Source organism: Oryx dammah, unplaced genomic scaffold (assembly GCF_014754425.2).
Source record: "Oryx dammah isolate SB20612 unplaced genomic scaffold, SCBI_Odam_1.1 HiC_scaffold_16, whole genome shotgun sequence".
NCBI lineage: Eukaryota > Metazoa > Chordata > Mammalia > Artiodactyla > Bovidae > Oryx > Oryx dammah.
Window position 1 is genome coordinate 58289361 of NW_024070200.1, and position 23950 is coordinate 58313310.

Here is a 23950-nt window from a genome sequence, read left to right on the forward strand (position 1 = left end):
ATTACTTATAAAACAGAAAGAGACTCAGAGACTTAGAAGATAGTTGCTGGGGGTGGGGAAGGATGGGCAGATGGGATAACTAGGGAGTCTGGGATGGACACGTACATACTGAACATTTCAAATGGATAACGAACAAGGACCTACTATATAGTACGTGCTGAAGATTGTGTGGCAGACTGGATGGGAGGGGAGTTTGGGGTAGAATGTATACATGTATATACAAGGCCGAGACCCTTCGCTGCTCACCTGAAACTATCACAACAGTGTTAATCAGCTATACCAATGCAAAATAAAGTTAAAAAAACAAAAACTGTATCTCCACACTTTAATTCAGGATGTGGATTATTTTTTTTTAGCCTCTGTAAAGTAGCTGAAATAAGATATATTATGCCAAGATTATCTGGGCAGGAAATTGCCACTAGGTGTGGGCAAGAGACATCCAATCTCTCCATTCTAATGAAAATGTGATCAATCATATCTATACTGAGAAGAAGAAAACCATACCAAAGGCTCAAAAATTTAGAAAAATGCCATGAAAAATCCAGCTCTGTGCAACCCATGAGAGGACATGACCTAATCAATGAGTAAGATGTAAAACAGCATCAAGCCCTGTAGACTTTAAGTCTCTCTGTCACAGAATTATTCATATCCAAGAATTTTTTAAAAATAAGGTTAAATGTTTTAATTCAGAAATATATATATATATGTATAAAACATCTTGGCTCCCTTAGATACATTGAAAAGAAAAATTTGAGCTACTCAAAATCAATATATAAATTTATGAAATAATGCAAACGCTCCACAGTGCATTTAGCTGAATCTTAGCCAAGTCAGGAACAAAAATAACATTATGAGAACCTATTGGATAAGGACGTGAAGATGCTTCATCCTTCCATTTGTTGCTGTTATTGTTGTTCAACTCTTTGTGACCCCCATGGGCTACAGCATGTCAGGCTTCCCTGTCCTTCACTGTCTCTTGGAGTTTGGTCAAACTCATGTCCATTGATTCAGTGATGCCATCCAACTATCTCATCCTCTGTTGCCCTCTTTTCCTTTTGCCTTCGATCTTTCCCAGCATCAGGGACTTTTGAAATGAGTCAGCTCTTCATATCAGGGGGCCAAAGTATTGGAGCTTTAGCTTCAGCATCAGTCCTTCCAATGAATATCCAAGGTTGATTTCCTTTAGGATTAACTATATACCACATAAACCTGTCAGATCTCAAATATCACATATCACATCTCAAATGATGTTTCCTCTGAAAGCCAAGTTTCAACCTGGGAATGACCTCATTTTAAAGACCAAAGCCCAATATTTCAGAATCTTAGGGTTAAACAGAGAATCTGAAGAACACATCTTTAGTGAAAATTTAAACTGAGGTCGACATTTACTGATGTCACTACAAACAAAACACTATCTTGAAGAATCTTATAATAATCAACTCTTAAGCTTTACTGCCTTGTGAGAGAGAGACAGTGCATGTGTGTTAATACAAGTATTTTCTACAAATAAACCTGGCCACCAAACTCTTTCTTTAGTTGCTGGTGTATTTTTGTTTTCATATGTGCACTGGACTCATTTCTGCAGTTGTGAACAACTACATTTGATTAAAATCTGTCAGATTTATCTTTTTAGCAGGAGAAAAGAAATATGTGTTTCTCCAGAAAGGAAATCAATGTGTCTTTATGATAGATGCAAAGTGGAAGGCTGGATACTGTCACTTTAAGTGATGAAGCAGAAAGACAGGGTAGCTCTGTAGCTATCACCCACTGGCTGCTGACATAGTTGTTGGGAGGCAAAGCCCTGTTTAAATCTTATAATCATTGTTTATAGGATAGGCTTACAGTCACTGACCTAATAGTTGTTACTCCACCTTGTTAAGTTACCAAGTCTAGCATCTGAGGTGTCCGCAGTTCACTTTGTTTAAATTCTCTTAGCAATATCTTTGGACCAGAGCTCTGCTCTGTTGCTCTTTAGAGAAAAGAGTTCTCCCCTCCCCATAGGAAGGCACCAGGTCTGCAAGGGAGGATAACTGTAGCACAGAATCCCCTATCTGAAGATAAACAGAAAACAGAAAACTACAAAGCAGCTCCCAGGCTATGCCAGAGACACATACAGGAGAAAGCATCCTCAAGGGGCCATAATGGGAGACCGCTTCCTGGCAAAAATATGTCCAGAGATCTCCTCCTTCCACTTGAGACCCACTCCCCTCCCCGATGACCCCAAGGGGCTCCAGACAGAGCTGTGCTGGAGAGCAAAGAAACTTCTGCCCAGGCATTGTGAGCTTAGAAGGTCCTCCTTCAGAGATGCTACAACCAGGAGGCACTTACCCAATCAAGATTGCTTGAGAAGGTCACAGTGAGCAGGGATGTCTTTACAGGGTGAGTATTAGTTCTCTGTGGCTGCAACCAGCAAAACCATCCTAATGGGCCTGTAAAGGAATGTCAGGGGCTATGAACTCATGTGTCAGATAAAATTACTGTCTCTCTTGTCTCATGAATGACATCTGTCAATGAAGTATTTGATGTGTTTATTTGTAGTCAATTTCCATAATATATATTAGATATAAAATATATTTACATATGCATATTTATACATAATACATAAAATATTATATATTATATAAACATTTCAAATATTTTATATATATTATATATTTATATGTAATTATACTTTATATATATTATATATAAAGTATTTGAAGTGCTTATTTGTAGTCAATTTCCATAACAATGGTGTATGTAAAAGCCCCTCGCCTAACCAACATTTTTAAAACAATATGTTGGATTTTGTTCCTTAATAAGCTTATTTTTATAATATAAGCTATATATAAAATAAGTTACATATAAAATATAATATATATATTTATATTCATACTGGCTTCCCTTGGGACTCAGTGGTAAAGTATCCACCTACAATGCAGGAGACCTGGGTTCAATCCCTGGGTTTGGAAGATCCCCTGGAGAAGGGAAAGGTTATCCACTCAGTATTCTGGCCTAAAGAATTCCAAGAACTGTCTAGTTCATGAGGTCACAAAGAGTCAGACACGATTGAGTGACTTTCACTTCACTTCACTTGTATATATGTATGATATTACATATATAATAAGTTATATATAAAATAAGTTACCTTTGTTCTTTGAGAAGTTCCTTATTGAGGAACTTATTAAGTTTCTTATTAAATTCCTTCTTATTAAGTTCCTTACTGAAGTGCCTGTGCACAGGTATGTCCTGCATGTTGACACAGACCCGATTAAACCATTAATGACATTTTATGCAGAGCACCTAGCAAGTGCTTAGAACATGGTTGATATTCTTTACAGGTTCTTTCCTTATTTATCACACCTCTCTTCAATTTGCACATCCTCCAAATTAAATAAGCACAAACAACTAGTGCAATTGCTTAAAGCTAAATGACCTCTTCCTTTTATCCCCAATGTCCACCTTCTATCCTTACCTCACTCCTACAGTTTCCAAACTGTTCAAGAACTAGAGTTTAGAGTTGCACATTAAGACTTCATTGGCCACCATTGCATCCACTGTAAATGATTGGAGCCTTCCTGCAATTTACATAAAACTGAACATACATTCTTCCATTCTAGTAATAGACGCCAGTAATGGTGTCATACACTTCTGACATACTGATGGATTTGATTTGCTAACATTTTGCTTATAATTCTTGGTAGAAATTGGTCTTCAAATTCTGTGCTGTCTTTAGAAGCAATCTTCACAAAATAATTTTACTACCTTTCCTTTTTATGGTTGAATAGATTTTTCTATCACATTGAAACTGATTTTTAATAAGGAATTCATCTATAAAACCATTTAGGTCTGGTGCCTTTTTTAATAATAGATCTTTTACTCTCCAGTGTCAATAATAATTGATCTATTCATGGTTCTTTAAATGATCACTTTTGGTATTTTTACTAGGAAATTATCCATTGCCTTCAGTTTTCCATATTTATTTCTATAGATCTGCACATAATACCCACCAGAGAGTTTTCTCTTCTCCATATCTATGATTATGTCTCCTTTACCATGCTGTATTTATATAACTTTCTTTCTAACCAGGCTTTCCCAGGATATATTTAGTTCATTAATCTTTCAAAGCACCTAATTTTGATTTTACCTACCTATTTTTATGTTTGTTTTGACTCCATAAATTTTAGTTTTTAATCTTTACTAACTACCTCCTTCTTTAGTTTTGTTAGTGTTTAGTTCAAGTATTTTAAATTTACTTTCAATTTTTATTTTTTAAACAATAAAGACAATCTCAGGATATAGTTTTTTGTCTGAGTACAAAGTTTGCTTGACTGTCTCACATAGTATATATTTTACTGTTCAGTTACTACATTTTATAGTTGTGGTTATTCAGCTGCTATTCTTGTAGCTGAATAAATGTCACAGCTACAATGTTGCCATATTTGTTTTATAATCATTTATGTATACATTATCTGACAAAATTAGAATCTCTTCCTCTTTATTGTTTCTATTCCCAAAGTACAGAGCACAGCTTTTTGCCCACTGATAGAACTTCTTTAAATATGCATAGGATTTTTTTTAATATGGAAGGTATAAAACTAGCCAGAGTATCTAACTCTGGGAAACCTATGCACATCAACCCACGAATCTTCAAAACTTAGGTGATGGTGGAAAATTGAATGCTAAGGGGGATTCCAAGGCAAACCATTCAATATCACAGTAATCCAAGTCTATGCAGCAACCACTAATGCCGAAGAGGCTGAAGTTGAACTGTTCTATGAAGAACTACAAGACCTTCTAGAACTAACACCCAAAAAAGATGTCCTTTACATCATAGGGGACTGGAATCCAAAAGTAGGAAGCCAAGAGATAACTGGAGTAGCAGGCAAGTGTGGCCTTGGAGTACAAAATGAAGCAGGGCAAAGCCTAAGAGTCTGGCCAAGAGAACGCACTGGTCATAACAAACACCCTCTTCCAATAACACAAGAGACGACTCTACCCATGAAAAACACCGAATGGTCAGTATCAAAATGAGATTGATTATATTCTTTGCAGCCAAAGATGGAGAAGCTCTATACTGTCAGCAAAAACAAGACCAGGGGCTGACTGGCTCAGATCATGAACTCCTTATTGCAAAACTCAGACTTAAATTGAAGAAAGTAGGGAAAACCACTAGACCATTCAGGTATGACCCAAATCATATCCCTTATGATTATACAGTGGCAGTGACAAACAGATTCAAGGGATTAGATCTGATAGACACAGGGTCTGAAGAATGATGGACAGAGGTTAGTGGCACTGAACAGGAAGCAGTGATCAAGACCGCCTCCAAGAAAAAGAAATGCAAAAAGGCAAAATGGTTGTCTGAGGAGTCCTTACAAATAGCTGAGAAAAGAAGAGAACTAAAGGCAAAGGAGAAAAGGAAAATATACCCATTTGATTGCAGAGTTCCAAAGAACAGCAAGGAGAGATAAGAAAGCGTTCCTCAGTGATCAGTGCAAAGAAATAGAAGAAAATAATAGAATGTGAAAGACTATAGATCACTTCAAGAAAATTAAGATCACAAGGGAACATTTCATGCAAAGATGGGCACAATAAAGGACAGAAATGCTATGGACCTAACAGAAGCAGAAGATATTAAGAAGAGGTGGCAAGAATGTACAGAAGAACTATATAGAAAAGATTTTCATGACCCTGATAACCACGACGGTGTGATCACTCACCTAGAGCCAGACATTCTGGAATGTGAAGTCAAGTGGGCCTTAGAAAGCATCACTATGAACAACGCTAGTGGAGGTGATGGAATTCCAGTTGAGCTATTTCAAATCCTGAAAGATGATGCTGTGAAAGTGCTGCACTCAGTACACCAGCAAATTTGGAAAACTCAGCAGTGGCTACGGGATTGGAAAAGGTCAGTTTTCATTCTAATCCCAAAGTAAGGCAATGCCGAAGAATTTTCAAACTACTGCACAATTGCATTCATCTTACATGTCAGTAAAGTAATGCTGAAAATTCTCCAAGCCAGGCTTGTACAGTATGCGAACCTGCTTATTTAACTTCTATGCAGAGTACATCATGCAAAATGCTGGGCTGGATGCAGCACAAGCTGGAATCAAGATTGCCAGGAGAAAGAACCAGATATAGAACAAGTATCAATAACCCTAGATATGCAGATGATGCCAGTCTTATGGCAGAAAGTGAAGAGGAAATGAAAACCCTCTTGATGAAAGTCAAAGAGGAGAGTGAAAAAGTTGGCTTAAAACTTAATATTCAAAAAGTGAAGATGATGGCATTTGGTCCCATCACTTCATGGCAAATGGATGAGGAAACAATGGAAACAGTGAGAGACTTTATCTTTTGGGGCTCCAAAATCACTGCAGATGGTGACTGCAGCCATGAAATTAAAAGATGCTTACTCCTTGGTAGAAAAGCTATGACCAACCTAGACAGCATATTAAAAAGCAGAAACATTACTTTGCTGACAAAGGTCCATCTAATCAAAGTTATGGTTTTTCCAGTAACCATGTATGGATGTGAGAGTTGGACCATAAAGAAAGCTGAGTGCAGAAGAATTGATGCTTTCAAACTGTGGTGTTGGAAAAGATTCTTGAGAGTCCCTTGAACGGCAAGGAGATCCAAGCAGTCCATCCTAAAGGAAATCAGTCCTGAATATTCATTGGAAGGACTGATGCTGAAGTTGAAGCTCCAATACTTTGGCCACCTGATGCGAAGAACTGACTGGAAAAGACCCTGATGCTGGGAGAGATTGAAGGCAGGAGGAAAAGGGGATGACAGAGGATGAGATGGTTGGATGGCATCATTGACTCAATGGGCATGATTTTGAGTACACTCTGGGAATTGGTGGTGGACAGGGAGGCCTGGCATACTGCAGTCCATGGGGACTGAGTGATTGAACTAACTGAAAGGGGATTCTGTTAGAGGAGAGGGTGCGACATCAGATTTAGGCAAGATAGAGCTGGGCTCCAATGCCACCTTTTCCACTTAGCAGTTAAGTGATTTATCTTTTCCCAAACTTCAGTTTCTTCATATATAAAGCAGGTGAAAAAAAATTTCTTCCCTCACAAAGCCGCTATAAGGATTAAATGAGATAATGCATGAGTGCGCCTGACATCTAATAAGAACTCCACAACCATGAGCTCACAGCATTACTGTTATTATCCCTATAGTTATAGTAGGCCCAGGGTGACGGGGTGGGAACTAACTGAGTGGTGGAAGCCACCCAAGGGGAAGTGGAGCTGGGAAAAGGACAAGAAAGGGAAAACGCTAGCCAGTCTTAATTCCATGGTCTTGGAAACATCGAGTATGTAAGAGAAATTTTAAATCCTTTCCTTGTAATGGTGACATTTTGACAAGCTGGTTCTCTATTTCATTTCCATTTTGCTAAATAATATTACGCCAAACTTCTCAAGAGAGTGCCCTTCCCACAAAGTTCACCCCAAAGAGGATGGAGTGGATGGAAGTAAGCAAGATAGGCAGCCGTAATGTAGCCACCAGCTGTCCAGTGAGTGTCCGGAAAGCTTCAGCTTTAAGGACCATTCATGTGGAGAAAGGAAGCAAGCTTTGGCCATTCTCTTCTGGGTGAAATAAAGTCAGGCCAGAGGCAGCTGTTCCCCATCACTGTCCTGTGTGTCCAGGGATGTCTCCAAGGTGCAGATGGCCAGACCCTAGTCCCACTCCCGCTGTTGGCTAACTGTGTGGTCTCAGACAAGAGTCTTGACCTCTCTGTGCCTCAGTAAAAGGACTTATGACTTTACTTAGAAACATTTATGGAACACTATTTTAAGTGCTTTGCCAATATTAACCTATTTAATCCTTACAGCAGGTGTAGGAGGTAGGTCAGATAGGGGATGGTGAGAATTAAAAGGTGAATAGACTTAGAGTATAAATACTTAGTCTTACAGGTCTTGTTGTCTGGCACATACTGAGTACTGGGTAAGTATAAGCTGCTGTTATTATCACCACGAATGCCATGTTTTAGCTGCTGCCCTCCTCACCACCTAACCGTTGTTCTGTCGCAGTATGGCACTTGGTGGCATTTTCTCTCTCCTCATTCCATCACCAAGTTCTTGCCCCATTTCTCAGGCACAAAGAGTCATTTGAGCATTTTCTTCACATTCTTGCCATCTCCCCCTCCATATTTACACCCCGCTTCCTCACGTTCTGCGACCCTAGTTCTTCCATCTCATTTACATGGGTTCCAACTCTCCTAGCCCTACAGGGTGCCAAGTATGATGCTAGGTATTCTCCCTAGTCTCCCCTACATGTAGGCCCCTGTGATCATGACCAGACCCAGTTGGAAAGGTAAGATTCAATCAGCTGTCTATTGGGCTTCCCTTGCGGCTCAACTGGTAAAGAATCCACCTGCAATGCAGGAGACCTGGGTTCGATCCCTGGGTTGGGAAGACCCCCTGGAGAAGGAAACAGCTACCCACTCCAGTATTCTGGCCTGGAGATTTCCATGGACTGTATAGTCCACAGGGCCGCCAAGAGTCAGACATGAGTGAGCGACTTTCACTTTCACTTTTCAGCTGTTTATTTGCCTCGAAAGTCTTGTCTTCTTGTTGTTGCTTAGTTGCTCAGTCATGTCTGACTCTTTCGACCCCATGGACTGTAACCCACCAGGCTCCTCTGTCCATGGATTTTCCCAGGCAAGAATACTGGAGTGGGTTGCTGATCTTTCTTCAGGGAAGCTTCCTGACCCAGGGATTGAACCCATTCTCCTGCATTGCAGGCAGATTCTTTACTGCTGAGCCACCAGGGAAGCCCTCTAAAGTCTACTCTTGAGCTAATATCCTTGAAACGTCCACCTCGCCTTCCAAACTTTTTTACCATCACTCTCAAATGTTGGACTGATTTGTTTTTAAAATATAGCATTCCAATTTTTTCAATAAAGAATCATGCCAACTTGAAGTAGTTATATCTTATTCTCAGTTCTCTGTATGTTTCAATTTTTAAAGGTGATAAATGAACTGATTTGCAGCATGTAATATGCTTTTTTTTTTTTACTTTTTATTTTGTATCTGGGTATAGCTGATTAACAATGTTGTGATAGTTTCAGCTGAAAAGCAAAAGGACTCAGCCAAACATGTACATGGATCCATTCTCCCTCAAACTCCCCTCCCACGCAGGTTGCCACATGCTTTCTTAATAAACAACAGTTTCTTATTCTAGCACACAAGCATTTGAGATGATTATACCAATCAAGACATCTTACTCTACATATTTTAAAGCAACATCTTCAGATAAAGAAGTTAGAAACAACCAGAACCTATCATAAATGTGAATCGTTGAAATACACATCAGTAAATCCAGAAATGGAATAACTTAAGGTCATAAAAATGAGACTAAGTCAGTCTGTCTAGTAATGACAATATATCTGATGATCTATTAAATGGAAAAGGGTGGTTACAAAGCGTATGTAGTATAAGATGCAATTTTATTTATTTACAAGAATATGTAGTAGTGTAATCACAATAGCTGTTTTGTGGTGAAAGGGAAAATTCATTTTGAGGGTGTCTTAGTTTTACTTTGCATATTCTAATTTTTCTCTGTAATGAGTATACATTGCTCTATAGTATGAAAAACAATAGAAGAAACTACATTTTGTGGAAAACACAGTTGGACACTTATCTCCACCAGCTGAAACTACCCTCAGTTAAGCCTTTTAATCTGCTGTCTCATCAGGCCACACATTTGTCTGATAGATGGCTCAGCTGCCTCTGGCCTGTCATGTTGTTATTTGCTTTGAACTCTGAACATCTGGGTGGCAGGGACTCTAGCTAATATTGTTTTTTTAGTGTTTAGATATACAGAAAAATACATTAAAATTCTTCTGATCATTAGGATGAATCAAGAACCACTAGTTCAATATGTTGAAGGCAAATATCAACCTCCTAAGCCTGGAGCATAAAGAGAAACAAAGGATGACCCATGTCACCATCTTCTGTCTCCTTCCAGCCACATCTACAGAGCAGGTCACACTCAGCAACATTTCAAACAACCACAGACACAGGTTCCTTGACCATGGACCACATTTTCTTCCTGGGGTAACTTGCGTTTTATCTTAAACTATGCTTTTACTTCAGTACAAATGTTAACCATGTTCATTAACAATTTTTAAAGTTCTCTTTTTTTCTTATCACTCCAAAGTATGCTTTATTTAGTAAAAGATAGTGAACACATGTTCTGGAAATAGTAAAAGCCAAGCTTAGGTATTTATTGAATTCATATTTTATATTTATATTTTCTGATTAAAATCAGAAGGGTAGCTGGTGTTTCCTTCATTTCCATAGGACAGAAAGACAGGGGCTGTGCCTGTTCAAAAACAAAAATGTATCTGAAAAAAATAGAAATATATCCTAAAAATTCAGATATTACCTTTACGATGTCAAATACATGAATAATTGGATAGTTGTCCTGTATTTTTTTCTTAATATGGTCAGTTAGCACTATGTAGAATGCCACAATGGAACTGATTAACTTTTTTTCAAAAATTAAGATACTCAATAAAAACCAATTTAAAAAGAAACAAATGGACATAATTAAACAAAAACAAAACCCAGACTTAATTTAAAAAGAATCCTCACATCTAAATGCTAAAAAATTATTCTATAATAATCTATGAATCCAATGTAATACCAATAAATATTCTTAGACTATATCTTATTTTTTAATTTTTTCAAAACATAATGATAAGAATTAACCACACATAAAAGTGGTTTATACTAGAAATGGAGAAAGCATAGGTTTTTAATTAGACAGCATTGAGCTATTTGGGTATTTTTTCATATCACATAGTACAAACTTATAAAAACTAACACTATGAATGAAAAACAAAAGAAAACAATAATTAAGATAAAAGTAATTTAAATAGTTTCTTACATCTTAGAGGCTTTTGGAAACCATGAAAGGCCCAGGTGAAGGCAATTAAAAAATATTTTTAAATATATGATGTAACTGAATATTAAGAAATATTTAAAACCAAAAAACATTTAAGAAAAATTAGCCTGGAAAAAGAGAGGACTAGGGTCTACTTTCTGAAATATTGACTCATGTCCAAGAGAAAGAAATCATGTCCGAAAAAGAATACATTCTGAATAAACAACAGCATGGGGGTGGGGGGGAAGAGTAACTTCTCTGCTGCCAACCTGATTTTAAAAAGATGATGACTCATGAGACCTGCCTTTAAACTCTGTCCTGTCTTGGACCAAACTTAGCTTGTGCTGGACACGCTGTGAATGTCCTTCAGCACTGCCTCCTCAACACATCTGCCACATAAGGCACTGGTGTCCAGCTGAAGCAAGGACACAGATCTGAGCCATACTGCCACTGAGGAGACCTGGAATATTCCCCCAGAAAGGCCACTGATAACCCAGGCAAACATCAAGGAAGAGAAGCTGTCAACAAAAGGCATCATCTGTCTGAGATGAGTTTGATAGGTGGAGAGAGGTTGCCCAAGGGAATAGAAGAAAAAATTCCAAGCATTCCAGGCAGAGGAAATTGCATGTTCAAAGGCACTGAGGTATCCGGATGTGCTCAGAGAATACACTTCTGTGTAACTAGAGAGCAGGATAGGTGGCAAGAGGTGGTCCTAGAGAGTCAGGTCCAGTGCACTTTAGCGAAAGTCTTTCTTACCACCGTGTTAAGTTTGGGTTTTGTCTTTAAGGCAGTTGTAGAGTTATTACTACAAGGATGTTTTTACAGGGAAATGACATCATGGTATTAGCATCTTAATGTTCAAAATATCCTTCTGGTGATACATAGTATGAAGACTAGGCTGGAAAATAATATTGAAATCTGTTGCAATATTACAGAAAAAATTCCATATTCTTTTGAATATGGAAGCAGAGTCATGCAGTGGTCAGGAGCTGGCATTGACAGAAATGGTGAATTGCTTCTGTGAAGGGGAGAAAGGAAGGGAAGAATCTAGGAGAATTGTACCTGGGCAATTTGGTAGATGGTTCCGTATTTTTCCAAAATAGGCAACACAGAAGGAAAGGGGTAAGGTGATCAGGAGAGATGGCATATTTAGTCTTCTAGGCATAGAGCTTATGGTGCCTATGAGATATCAAAGGATGAAGTTGCATTTACTAGAATGGGATTCCTGGGGGCAGAGATCTTGTTGGTTTAGTTCAACCAACCAGGCACATGGCTTTCAACATGATCACTGTTTAGCACATTATCTAGCAGAAGGTAAATAGTAAATTCCAGTTGAATACATGTTTTTGGATGAATTGGGTCTGAATCACAGCACAGTGTTCCAGGCAATTATTCAATGCTCTTTGGTTTCCCTGCACAGAAAATTCTAGAACCTCTTCTAATGTCCACCAAGACCACTTCACTTCCAGAAATAGGACAATTATGGTCCACTCAAAAAGGAAAGAATTACAAAAATCTTACTACAATTCCTAGTGGTCCTATTGTTAACAGATATAAGCAAGGTTGTTTGCTTACTGACAGAGAAAAATTTGCAAAATAATTTTTGAAGTGATCGGACTGAGCAGAATGAATGATAATCACAGCATTGGAGTGAGCCTCTTATATTTTTTTCATCACGTGTGTGACTTTTAAGTTGCTATTGAAATGGTTCAGAGAGCTGAGTCTGATTGTTGAAGATTGCTGTTGATTCACATACACATCAAAACTTGGAAAGTGACTTGAATCGGAATGAGAAGTAGTGGGAAATGCGGGGCTGAAGTAGAAATCTGGAAAAGACTTGAAGGAGAGAAAAAGAGAAAAAAAACATGGTAAATGGCCTTGCTACTTGGAGAAATTGAAACAAATCTTTTTGCCAGGGAATCTTGAACTACCTGCCTATCCCTTTAAGCATTCTCGTGTACAAATCAAACACAGATGGCCCATTACATTTATGACCCCCTGTCAATTACTCTAGATGGAGCATGCATTAATTATTGAAATATTTTCATAGTATACACGCTGTTAGTGTTACATTGCCACAGATAATTTCAATTTTCTGATTATAAACTGCTATAAACAATTTTATTTATAAAAATTCATCTTGAATGTAGTAAAACTACATTCAGTAGTGGATTTTTTTTTTCCATTTAACATAGCCAAACTAGAAATTCTCGTCTCTATCCTTGGAAGTCAGCATTATGTTAGCATTGCACACAATACATAAACTCTGTCAAAATCTATTACAATTGTAGTAAATTTTGATTACTGGAGTTGTTTGTTATTTATGTCTAGAAGATAAAGATAATATTGGGAATAGCCTTCTTCTATTTGATGTATAAGCTATATCGATAAAATATCTTGTTTTGAAAACAATAAAAATTAAAAAAAAAAAAAGACTAAACTTGGTTGAAGCTTCAAATTGTGCATCCACTTTAGTTCAAGTAATAAACACTTCAGATGATGGGAAAGTACATTGAGAACTTAGACTCTTAACTGAGTCACTAGCTTTTGTCTGGCTTAGTAAACAAAATGCTGGGGTTAGTTAACTGCTGGAGAACAGTAAGAACATTCCAATGAAGCAGCCTTCAGAAAATGTGGAGGAATATTTTGAAGGAACTTAAAGAAAAGCCTAGATATTTTCTGTCACTCTGGGAGGAAACTATTCATTCAAGAAACATGAACTGAGCACCTACTATGTGCAGGGAACTTCTTAGGCATTTGGAGTACATTTGGAGTATAAAGCAAAGATCTCTGCTCCTACCAGCAAGGAGATCCAACCAGTTCATCCTAAAGGAAATCAACCCTGAATAGTCATTGGAAGGACTGATGCTGAAGCTAGAACTCCAATATTTTGGGCACCTAATGCAAAGAGATGACTTATTGGAAAAGATCCTGGTGCTGGGAAAGATTGAGGGCTGGAGGAGAAGGGGACAACAGAAGATAAGACGGTTGGATGGCATCACCGACTCAACGGACATGAGTTTGAGCAAACTGCAGGAGTTGGTAAAGGACAGGGTAGCCGGGCTTGCTTCATTCCATTGGGTCACTAAGAGTTGGACATGACTGAGCAACTGAACAACAACGACCAGCATAGATTCTGAACTGACTGCCTCCTTTAATCCTCACACAGGTGAGATCACTTACCTAAGGTCATTCAGCAAAAAGGCAGTAAAGTCAGAATAATAACCCACATAGTCAATCGATATTCGGAATCCACCAGCTCACTCATATGTTTACTATTTCCAACTCATCTTTATCTAGATCTTTGAGACATGAATACTTCTATGTTGTTAGCTCGACTTTTTTCAGTAAAAGTCTTCAGTTAGGCAGATTAACCCTAAAAAAAATAAATAAATAAAGAAGCTGTCTATATCTCTTCTCTCTGAAATTCACTTTAGGAAAGAATGTTTATGCAAAGAAGGTAAAAAGAAATGGTCATTGCAGAGACTGATTCCACATCCCAGTGGGATAAGACAGCTCCAGAGGCAGCAAGCAAATTCAGCATACTTCATTGGCTTCTTTCTCTGGCTAAAGCCAAAGAGGGTTAAAAACTATAATTCTCCAGAGGGACAAACAGACAGTGCTGACGGCATTGGGCTTTCACAACAGGTTTGCACAACATGAAAAAATCAATTCCCACATACTTCAGCAGTAACTAAGACTGGAAAAATATGGTCCCCAGCTAGAATTATGCCACAGCATGGAAATTTAGCATATGTATCAGGTACAAATCATCTACCAGTGAGCAATGCTTGTGTATTGGACCACTCGCACAGATATTCATAAGAAACACGACCAGTGGGGAGAATTCATGTAAAAATTACTGGCATGGCAATAAGTGCTGTTGAATTAATTTGGGGTGTTAATTTTGCAAAACTAAACAGTAATATATTTTCTTATCACTAATAAGGAAACTCTCAAGTTTGTGTGCTGCTGTGTGCATGTGTTTTAAGTAATGGCCAACTCTATCCAGGCTCCTCTGTCCATGGAATTCTCCAGGCAAGAATACTGGAGGGGGTTGCCATACTCTCCTCCAGGGGATCTTCCCAGGATCAAACCCATGTCTCCTGCATCTCCTACAAGTGGATTCTTTATGACTGTGCCACCTGGGAACATGCTTTTGGTTTTGTTTTTATGGAAGCATAGTTAACTTACAAGGTTGTACTAGTTCTAAGCATACAGCAAATTGTTTCACTTTTATATATATACATATATAACTACATATACATATATATAGGGCTTTCCTGGTGACTCAGACAGTAACGAATCTGCCTGCAATGTGGGAGACACAGGTTCAATATATTCAGATTCTTTTCCCTTACAGGTTACAAGAGATTAAATATAGTGCCCTGTGCTATACAGCAGGTCCTTGTTGTTTGCCTATTTTATATATAGTAATGTATATTTGATAACTCCAAATTCTTAGTTTATCCCCTCCATGCTATCCCCTGCATGTCATAATTTTTAAAAATCTTTTTGCTATCAGTGAAAGAGACAGAGTCAGAGACCTCAGATGACTGATGTGAAGTCACATCAGGTTTAACAGAAAACAGCCCAGAACCTAAGCATGCCAGTTCACATCAGACTCTGGACATTCCTCCGGGCTTCTTATTTCAACCTCGCCAAAGGAGATGGAGAAGTGGAGAAGGTAATACCATGTCCATGGACGAATGAGAGCTGAAGCTCAGAAACACAGGGCAAGTCAGTGTTTAATTAAGGAGAAATTGGGCATACAAAGTCTAGTGTGGGTGTGTGGGTGTGTGGGTGTGTGGGTGAGGAGGGCATGGGTATGAGAAGCTAAGGCACACAAGGATAGAAACTGAGAAACGCAACAATAGAAGTCTATGCAAGGTATGGAGCTTGTCCGGTTCAGTTCAGTCTCTCAGTCTTCTCTGATTCTGTTGCACAGTGGTGGAAGTAATTAAATTCATCTAGATCCAGCTAATTGCAAATATATCTGGGTTGTAAGCAAAATTCTAAGAATCTTGTGACTAGTGATGCAATGTCTAAAGCTGCTATTTGGTTTTGTTTTTATGAGACTGCATAAGAAATTTAATGAGGAATCTTGGGGGGAACATAGCCTTATGCTTAATGATTCAGAAACTTTGGAGATTCCCCAAGTTAGTTCTCTCTACACTTCAAGTCTGAAGAGCGCAGATCTACAATACCCCTCTCCTGTTAAACCTTTACCTTATCAGAGAAAACCAGGCAACATGGCACTGTGTTCTTCAGTTCAGTTCAGTTCAGTTGCTGAGTCGTGTCCGACTCTTTGCAGCCCCATGAATCGCAGCACGCCAGGCCTCCCTGTCTATCACCATCTCCCGGACTTCACTCAGACTCACGTCCATCGAGTCAGTGATGCCATCCAGCCATCTCATCCTCAGTCATGCCCTTCTCCTCCTGCCCCCAATCCCTCCCAGCATCAAGGTCTTTTCCAATGAGTCAACTCTTCGCATGAGGTGGCCAAAGTACTAGAGCTTCAGCTTTAGCGTCACTCCTTCCAAAGAAATCCCAGGGCTGATCTCCTTCAGAATGGACTGGTTGGATCTCCTTGCAGTCCAAGGGACTCTCAAGAGTCTTCTCCAACACCACAGTTCAAACGCATCAATTCTTCGGTGCTCAGCTTTCTTCACAGTCCAACTCTCACATCTATACATGACCACAAGGAAAACCATAGCCTCGACTAGACGGACCTTAGTCGGCAAAGTAATGTCTCTGCTTTTCAATATGCTATCTAGGTTGGTCTTGACTTTTCTTCCAAGGAGTAAGTGTATTTTAATCTCATGGCTGCAGTCACCATCTGCAGTGAATTTGGAGCCCAAAAAAATAAAGTCTGACACTGTTTTCCCTGTTTCCACATCTATTTCCCATGAAGTGATGAGACCAGATGCCATGATCTTCGTTTTCTGAATGTTGAGCTTTAGGCCAACTTTTTCACTCTCCACTTTCACTTTCATCAAGAGGCTTTTTAGCTCCTCTTCACTTTCTGCCATAAGGGTGGTGTCATCTGCATATCTGAGGTTATTGATATTTCTCCCAGCAATCTTAATTCCAGCTTGTGTTTCTTCCAGTCCAGCGTTTCTCATGATGTACTCTGCATATAAGTTAAATAAGCAGGGTGAAAATATACAGCCTTGATGTACTCCTTTTCCTATTTGGAACCAGTCTGTTGTTCCATGTCCAGTTCTAACTGTTGCTTCCTGACCTGCATACAGACTTCTCAAGAGGCAGGTTAGGTGGTCTGGTATTCCCATCTCTTTCAGAACTTTCCACAGTTTATTGTGATCCACACAGTCAAAGGCTTTGGCATAGTCAATAAAGCAGAAATAGATGTTTTTCTGGAACTCTCTTGCTTTTTCCATGATCCAGCGGATGTTGGCAATTTGATCTCTGGTTCCTCTGCCTTTTCTAAAACCAGCTTGAACATCAGGTAGTTCACAGTTCACGTATTGCTGAAGCCTGTCTTAGAGAATTTTGAGCATTAATTTACTAGCATGTGAGATGAGTGTAATTGTGCAGTAGTTTGAGCATTCTTTTGCATTGCCTTTCTTTGGAATTGGAATGAAAACTGACCTTTTCCAGTCCTGTGGCCACTGCTGAGTTTTCCTAATTTGCTGGCATATTGAGTGCAGCACTTTCACAGCATCATCTTTCAGGATTTGAAATAGCTCAACTGGAATTCCATCACCTCCACTAGCTTTGATCATAGTGATGCTTTCTAAGGCCCACTTGACTTCACATTCCAAGATGTCTGGCTCTAAATTAGTGATCACATCATCATGATTATCTGGGTCGTGAAGATCTTTTTTGTACAGTTCTTCCGTATATTCTCGCCACCTCTTCTTAATATCTTCTGCTTCTGTTAGGTCCATACCATTTCTGTCCTTTATCGAGCCCATCTTTGCATGAAATGTTCCCTTGGTATCTCTAATTTTCTTGAAGAGATCTCTAGTTTTTCCCATTCTGTTGTTCTCTTCTATTTCTTTGCACTGATGGCTGAAGAAGGCTTTCTTATCTCTTCTTGCTATTCTTTGGAATTCTGCATTCAGATGCTTATATCTTTCCTTTTCTCCTTTGCTTTTCGCCTCTCTTCTATTCACAGCTATTTGTAAGGCCTCCTGAGACAGCCATTTTGCTTTTTTCCATTTCTTTTCCATGGGGATGGTCTTGATCCCTGTCTCCTGTACAATGTCACGAACCTCATTCCATAGTTCATCAGGCACTCTATCTATCAGATCTAGGCCCTTAAATCTATCTCTCACTTCCACTGTATAATCATAAGGGATTTTATTTAGGTCATACATGAATGGTCTAGTGGTTTTCCCTACTTTCTTCGATTTATGTCTGAATTTGGCAATAAGGAGTTCATGATCTGAGCCACAGTCAGCTCCTGGTCTTGTTTTTGTTGACTGTATAGAGCTTCCCCATCTTTGCCTGCAAAGAATATAACCAATCTGATTTCGGTGTTGACCATCTGGTGATGTCCATGTGTAGAGTCTTCTCTTGTGTTGCTGGAAGAGGGTGTTTGCTATGACCATTGCATTTTCTTGGCAAAACTCTATTAGTCTTTGCCCTGCTTCATTCCGTGTTCCAAGGCCAAATTTGCCTGTTACTCCAGGTGTTTCTTGACTTCCTCCTTTTGCATTCCAGTCCCCTATAATGAAAAGGACATCTTTTTGGGGTGTTAGTTCTAAAAGGTCTTGTAGGTCTTCATAAAACCGTTCAACTTCAGTTTCTTCAGCATTACTGGTTGGGGCATAGACTTGGATTACCATGATATTAAATGGTTTGCCTTGGAAATGAACAGAGATCATTCTGTTGTTTTTGAGATTGCATCCAAGTACTGCATTTCAGACTCTTTTGTTGACCGTGATGGCTACTCCATTTCTTCTGAGGGATTCCTGCCCACAGTGGTAGATATAATGGTCATCTGAGTTAAATTCACCCATTCTAGTCCATTTTAGTTCACTGATTCCTAGAATGTCGACATTCACCCTTGCCATCTCTTGTTTGACCACTTCCAATTTGCCTTGATTCATGGACCTGACATTCCAGGTTCCTATGCAATATTGCTCTTTACAGCATCAGATCTTGCTTCTATCACCAGTCACATCCACAACGGGGTATTGTTTTCGCTTTGGCTCCATCCCTTCATTCTTTCTGGAGTTATTTCTCCACTGATCTCCAGTAGCATATTGGGCACCTAATGACCTGGGGAGTTCCTCTTTCGGTATCCTATCATTTTGCCTTTTCATACTGTTCATGGGGTTCTCAAGGCAAGAACACTGAAGTGGTTTGCCATTCCCTTCTCCAGTGGACCACATTCTGTCAGGCCTCTCCACCATGACCCGCCCATCTTGGGTTGCCCCACGGGCATGGCTTGGTTTCATTGAGTTAGACGAGGCTGTGGTCCTAGTGTGATTAGACTGACTAGTTTTCTGTGAGTATGGTTTCAGTGTGTCTGCCCTCTGATGCCCTCTTGCAACACCTACCATCTTACTTGGGTTTCTCTTACCTTGGGCGTGGGGTATCTCTTCATGGCTGTTTCAGCAAAGCACAGCTGCTGCTCCTTACCTTGGACGAGGGGTATCTCCTTACCGCCACCGTTCCTGATCTTCAACATGGGATAGCTCCTCTAGGCCCTCCTGTGCCTGCGCAGCCACTGCTCCTCGGGTTGCTCCTCCCGGCTGCTGGCCCTGGCCTCGGGCATGGGTGGCTCCTCCCAGCTGCCGCCCCTGACCTCGGATGCAGGGTGTCTCCTCCCGGCCACTACTGGCCCCGGACGCAGGGTAGCTCCTCCCGGCCGCCACCCTGACCTCACACCCGGGTTGTCTCCTCCTGGCCGCCACTGACCTCGGACGCAGGGTAGCTCCTCTTGGCTGCCGCCCCTGACCATGTTCTCAGTGTACCCATAAGGACTCCAAGCCAGCCCAACTTCTACCTCCAATTTCCTTCCCAGTCTAATGTTCTCCATGTCCATCACCCTCTGGTCAAGGGTTATAAAATACCAACTCAAATATTCTCGCAACTTTGGCTGAAATTCAATATCTAACTCATGCACTATCGAGAGTTTCAAGCATTTCCCAAATTCACCTTTGAAATATCTGAAAAGTAAATCATCATTTGCACATCTCTAAAGACTTCCCTGGCAGCTCTGTGGTAAAGAATCCACCTGCAATGCAGAAGTCGCAGGAGATGCAAGTTCCATTCTGGGTCGGGAAGATCCCCTGGAGGAGGGCATGGCAGCCCACCCCGTATTCTTGCCCAGAGAATCGCATAGACAGAGGAGCCTGGTGGGTTAAAATCCATAGGGTCTCAAAGTGTCAGACACAACTGAAGCAACAGCACGCATGCACACACATCTCTAAATTCCCAGTAATCTTCCCATTTCCCACAGTTCCTTGACAAGTAAAGCCCTTGGGCAATCCCATCTACTGGCTTTTTTGCCCCCTTATATGACAATCAATCCATCGGATTCAGAGAGCCGGGTGTGTTTACGGTATCTGAGGAAGCCATGATGAATTCTACCCTATGCTGAAGCTTCAGGTTTCTCATACAAGTGTTCGTTTAAACCAGGCTCCATGAGGGCACCTGGGGAAGTTTATCCTTGCTTGCAATTGCTTGGGGAAACCCCTCCAGCCTCCATCCTGGGATAAGGGAAGAAGGAATTATACTCCTCTGGTCCAATTCTCACTACTCAACTAAGAGCACCACAGCTAGTGTAACTCATTATTGTAGCATTAAGAGAAATTTTAAATAAATAAAATTGCTTTCAAGTCTACCACCCTGACAAGTTCATGGTCCATACACATGTAGAACTAAGTTTACATATGGACTTGCTTTTGCTTTTTAACTTTCTTCAAAAGTATGTCGCATTTTTGAATATGGCTACAGATTTCGTAGCCTTGTATTGCAATCTTGATATGCTATGTATATGGAATCAATCTACTCTTGGACATCCAGTTGGCTTCCAATTTTTCATTTTGAGAAATACATTCTAAAAGCTAATTTTAGAGATTTTTAGAGATCCAATCCCAATATTGAACAATTATCCTTAAAGAAAAGAAGAAGCTGGCCCGAGGCCAGGATTACTTTGCTGACTTCCATTAGCCTACTCATAAGTGCATATCATTAGTCACAGTGGGGACCAGGCAGAAAAGGATAAAGAAAACTATATAAGATTGATCCTTTTTATCTTAAAAATCAGCTGAATATACATGTTCTACTAAGAGACCCAGAAGTATTATTTTTCATGTACGATTTACTCTAAATAATATAGATGAAGTGTGTTATTAATATATATGGGGTTGGCTTCATTGCACTGAAAGGTTCTGAGTTACAAACAATTCACGGGTTAGATAGTCGGCCACTTCCTGATTAGACGCCTTCACTTGGATAGAGCCAACTAGAGATTTGCTGTAGCCTAACATTGTAATACAGCTGTAATTTGATTGCATTCTCACTGTTTTAGACTGTAGAATTGAAAACACATTAAAATCTGTTTGACCTTTATTTGACTACACTCAATCCAGCCATGTTACTGTGAGCTGGCCCGACATCTGACTTCTGTGTTCCCTTTTCTGTTCTGTTACTGGCCCTTGTCTCCCCCCACCCCCTGCCCCGTCGCCAGTGATGGTGACACTGGTTTTGGTAGAACATGAGGAAGACAGTAGAAATCACATGGAATAGCCCAACTTGGGGTTGCAGACAAGCAATCTTTTAAATTTTATTTTCTCCTTCTCCTGCCTAGATCTTCTACTTAGCAAAACAAGCAAAAAAAAAAAAAAAAAAAATGCCAGAGGAGCCCTTGTCACAGAGGACTTTGAAAGACAGGACAAAGAGTCTGGATAATGAGAAATGATTTTAAGCAAGAGTAAATCAGATCCAGATTTGTGCTCTGTAAAGATTTAGCTTGGTAAAGTGGATGGAAGAGAGAAGGGCCTGCCAAGGCTAAGTAAATCTGCTGCTGAGTCGCTTCAGTCGTGTCCGACTCTGTGCCACCCCATAGACGGCAGCCCACCAGGCTCCCCGTCCCTGGGATTCTCCAGGCAAGAACACTGGAGTGGGTTGCCATTTCCTTCTCCAATGCGTGAAAGTGAAAAGTGAAAGTGAAGTCGCTCAGTCGTGTCCGACTCTTCACGACCCCGTGGACTGCAGCCTACCGGGCTCCTCTGCCCATGGGATTTTCCAGGCAAGAGTCCTGGAGTGGGGTGCCATCGCCTTCTCCAGGCTAAGTAAATACGGAGCTACAAATGGTTAAGAGCTGGTGAGAAGGATCTGGATAAAGAGGCAGCAGTAAGAATGGAAAGGACATGGGTGTAAGAGGAACAAAAATTTGTGAAGGAGGCATGGAGAGTTATTCTTAGAAAGCTGTTATCTGGACAATCTCCTCCTAGGCCCTATGTCCTAAGAAAACACCAGATTTTACAAAGCCGTCTTCTAAAATAGCAAAAGTCTGTAAGACTCAGGTATAAAACTGGCTGAAACAATCATTTGAACCTGGGCACCAATGTCGTGTTTGAAATGGAAACGTGTCATTGTCTTTGTGACCATATTTGAAAAGGACCAACAGGTGTGATTCGGTTTGGCTTTTTGACTGATGTTGCCCAGTCTCTGAATGGCTCACCACCTCGGTGGACATGAACAGCCCTATTTCTAAACATCTGGCAACAGTGATTAAGCTGCCTGGCCCTTCCTGCCCTGGCAGACAGAAAACTCAGTGAAAGATACTATGGAAAGTCTCCATCTTCTTGAAGAAGCAAAGGCAAAGAAAAAATTAGAGCGGCTGAGTACATGTGGGTTTAAATAGAGTTGAGAAAAATTGTATCAGAGATTCTGGTAGGACTTTCACTGAAAATTAAAATTGCTAAGTAATTTGCCAGTAACTTAAAATATAAAACATGCAGATCCAGCAACTTCACTCTAAGTAGCCATGCTAGAAAAATACTCATAGCAAATGAGTGATATGCTTAGGAGTACATGAGAAATACTTGGACACATAAGGAAGTGTGTACAGGTATATTCACTGCAGGGCTGTTTATAATATCAAAAGGAATCTACCTCTAATATATGGGAATAATATGGCTATTTTACTAGTCATAACATGTGGATCTAGAAACAGAAGGTATGATCTGTATCTGCCCACTAACAAGGTAATCTCTCCAAGACATTGACGAGTGAAAAAATCAAGAGCATAATGATAGTTACAATATGACACATGTTTTATACCAAAGACATCTTTTCCTCTAAACTAGTTCATTTTTTTAAAAAAACGTCAAGTGAGGTACAATCCAGGAGTTAATGGTTGAATCGCAACAAATGATAGACAGACAGACAAACCCTCATTGGCAAACTCTGTTAGAGTTACCAAACGTATGTAGGATTACCAAAGCAGCTCTCAAAATAACGGTACAGCTGCCATAGCTTAAATAATTTGGCAAAATAAATATCCAAGGACATGCCACTGAATTGCCGATGCAGGAACATCCCCATTTATGTTCTATTTAAAAGGGAAGGTGAAATATTATTTCTTCCTGAGATGAAATCCAGCAATTGAGTTGATATGAAATCAGCTCCAATAATCTAGACTGGAATTTATTCACTCAACTATTTTTTGGGGGGGTTAGAAATAAATGGAAGCAAATCATTTTCCAAATTAGAAACTATGTCTGTGGTGCCTTTCAATCAGTTCTAATTTTTGAGGACAAGGCAGAGCTGATGCAATTTCAATATAGTTTAGCAGATAGTGATTATCACAAGATCTTCTTTTGATCCCTTAAGACTTTTTCACTTAAAAACTTGATGGTGTTTATGGTAAAGTGTTATAAGAGGGCTTCTAGCACATAACGGAAAAGAAAATATTAACCCACTATGCAGCCAAGAGCTGGATTAATCTTTTAAGCAATTCAGAAGAGCATCAGAACATGAACCGTGAAAGACAGCTCAAGTATTCTGAAAATTGCTCGACTATCTCCACTGCGACAGTCCACTTTAGTGGGTTTTCAGTTGTTTTGGTCACCTTGCTTTGACTCAT

The 23950-nt window shown here is 39.8% G+C and overlaps 1 long non-coding RNA gene across 8 annotated transcripts in view; it reads right to left on the reverse strand.

The window, feature by feature from the left end:
- Positions 1 to 23950, reverse strand: part of LOC120875245 — a 76854-nt gene that overhangs the window by 32608 nt on the left and 20296 nt on the right. For 4 of the 8 annotated variants that reach the window (XR_005723887.1, XR_005723892.1, XR_005723893.1 and 1 more), the window contains 2 exons: positions 2329 to 2429; positions 1118 to 1218 (listed from right to left, as the gene is read on the reverse strand). This is a non-coding gene — a long non-coding RNA (uncharacterized LOC120875245). Of the gene's footprint in view, positions 1 to 247; positions 1219 to 2328; positions 2430 to 23950 lie in introns of those variants that run through there. The other 4 variants (XR_005723889.1, XR_005723891.1, XR_005723888.1 and 1 more) reach the window with 3 other exon arrangements.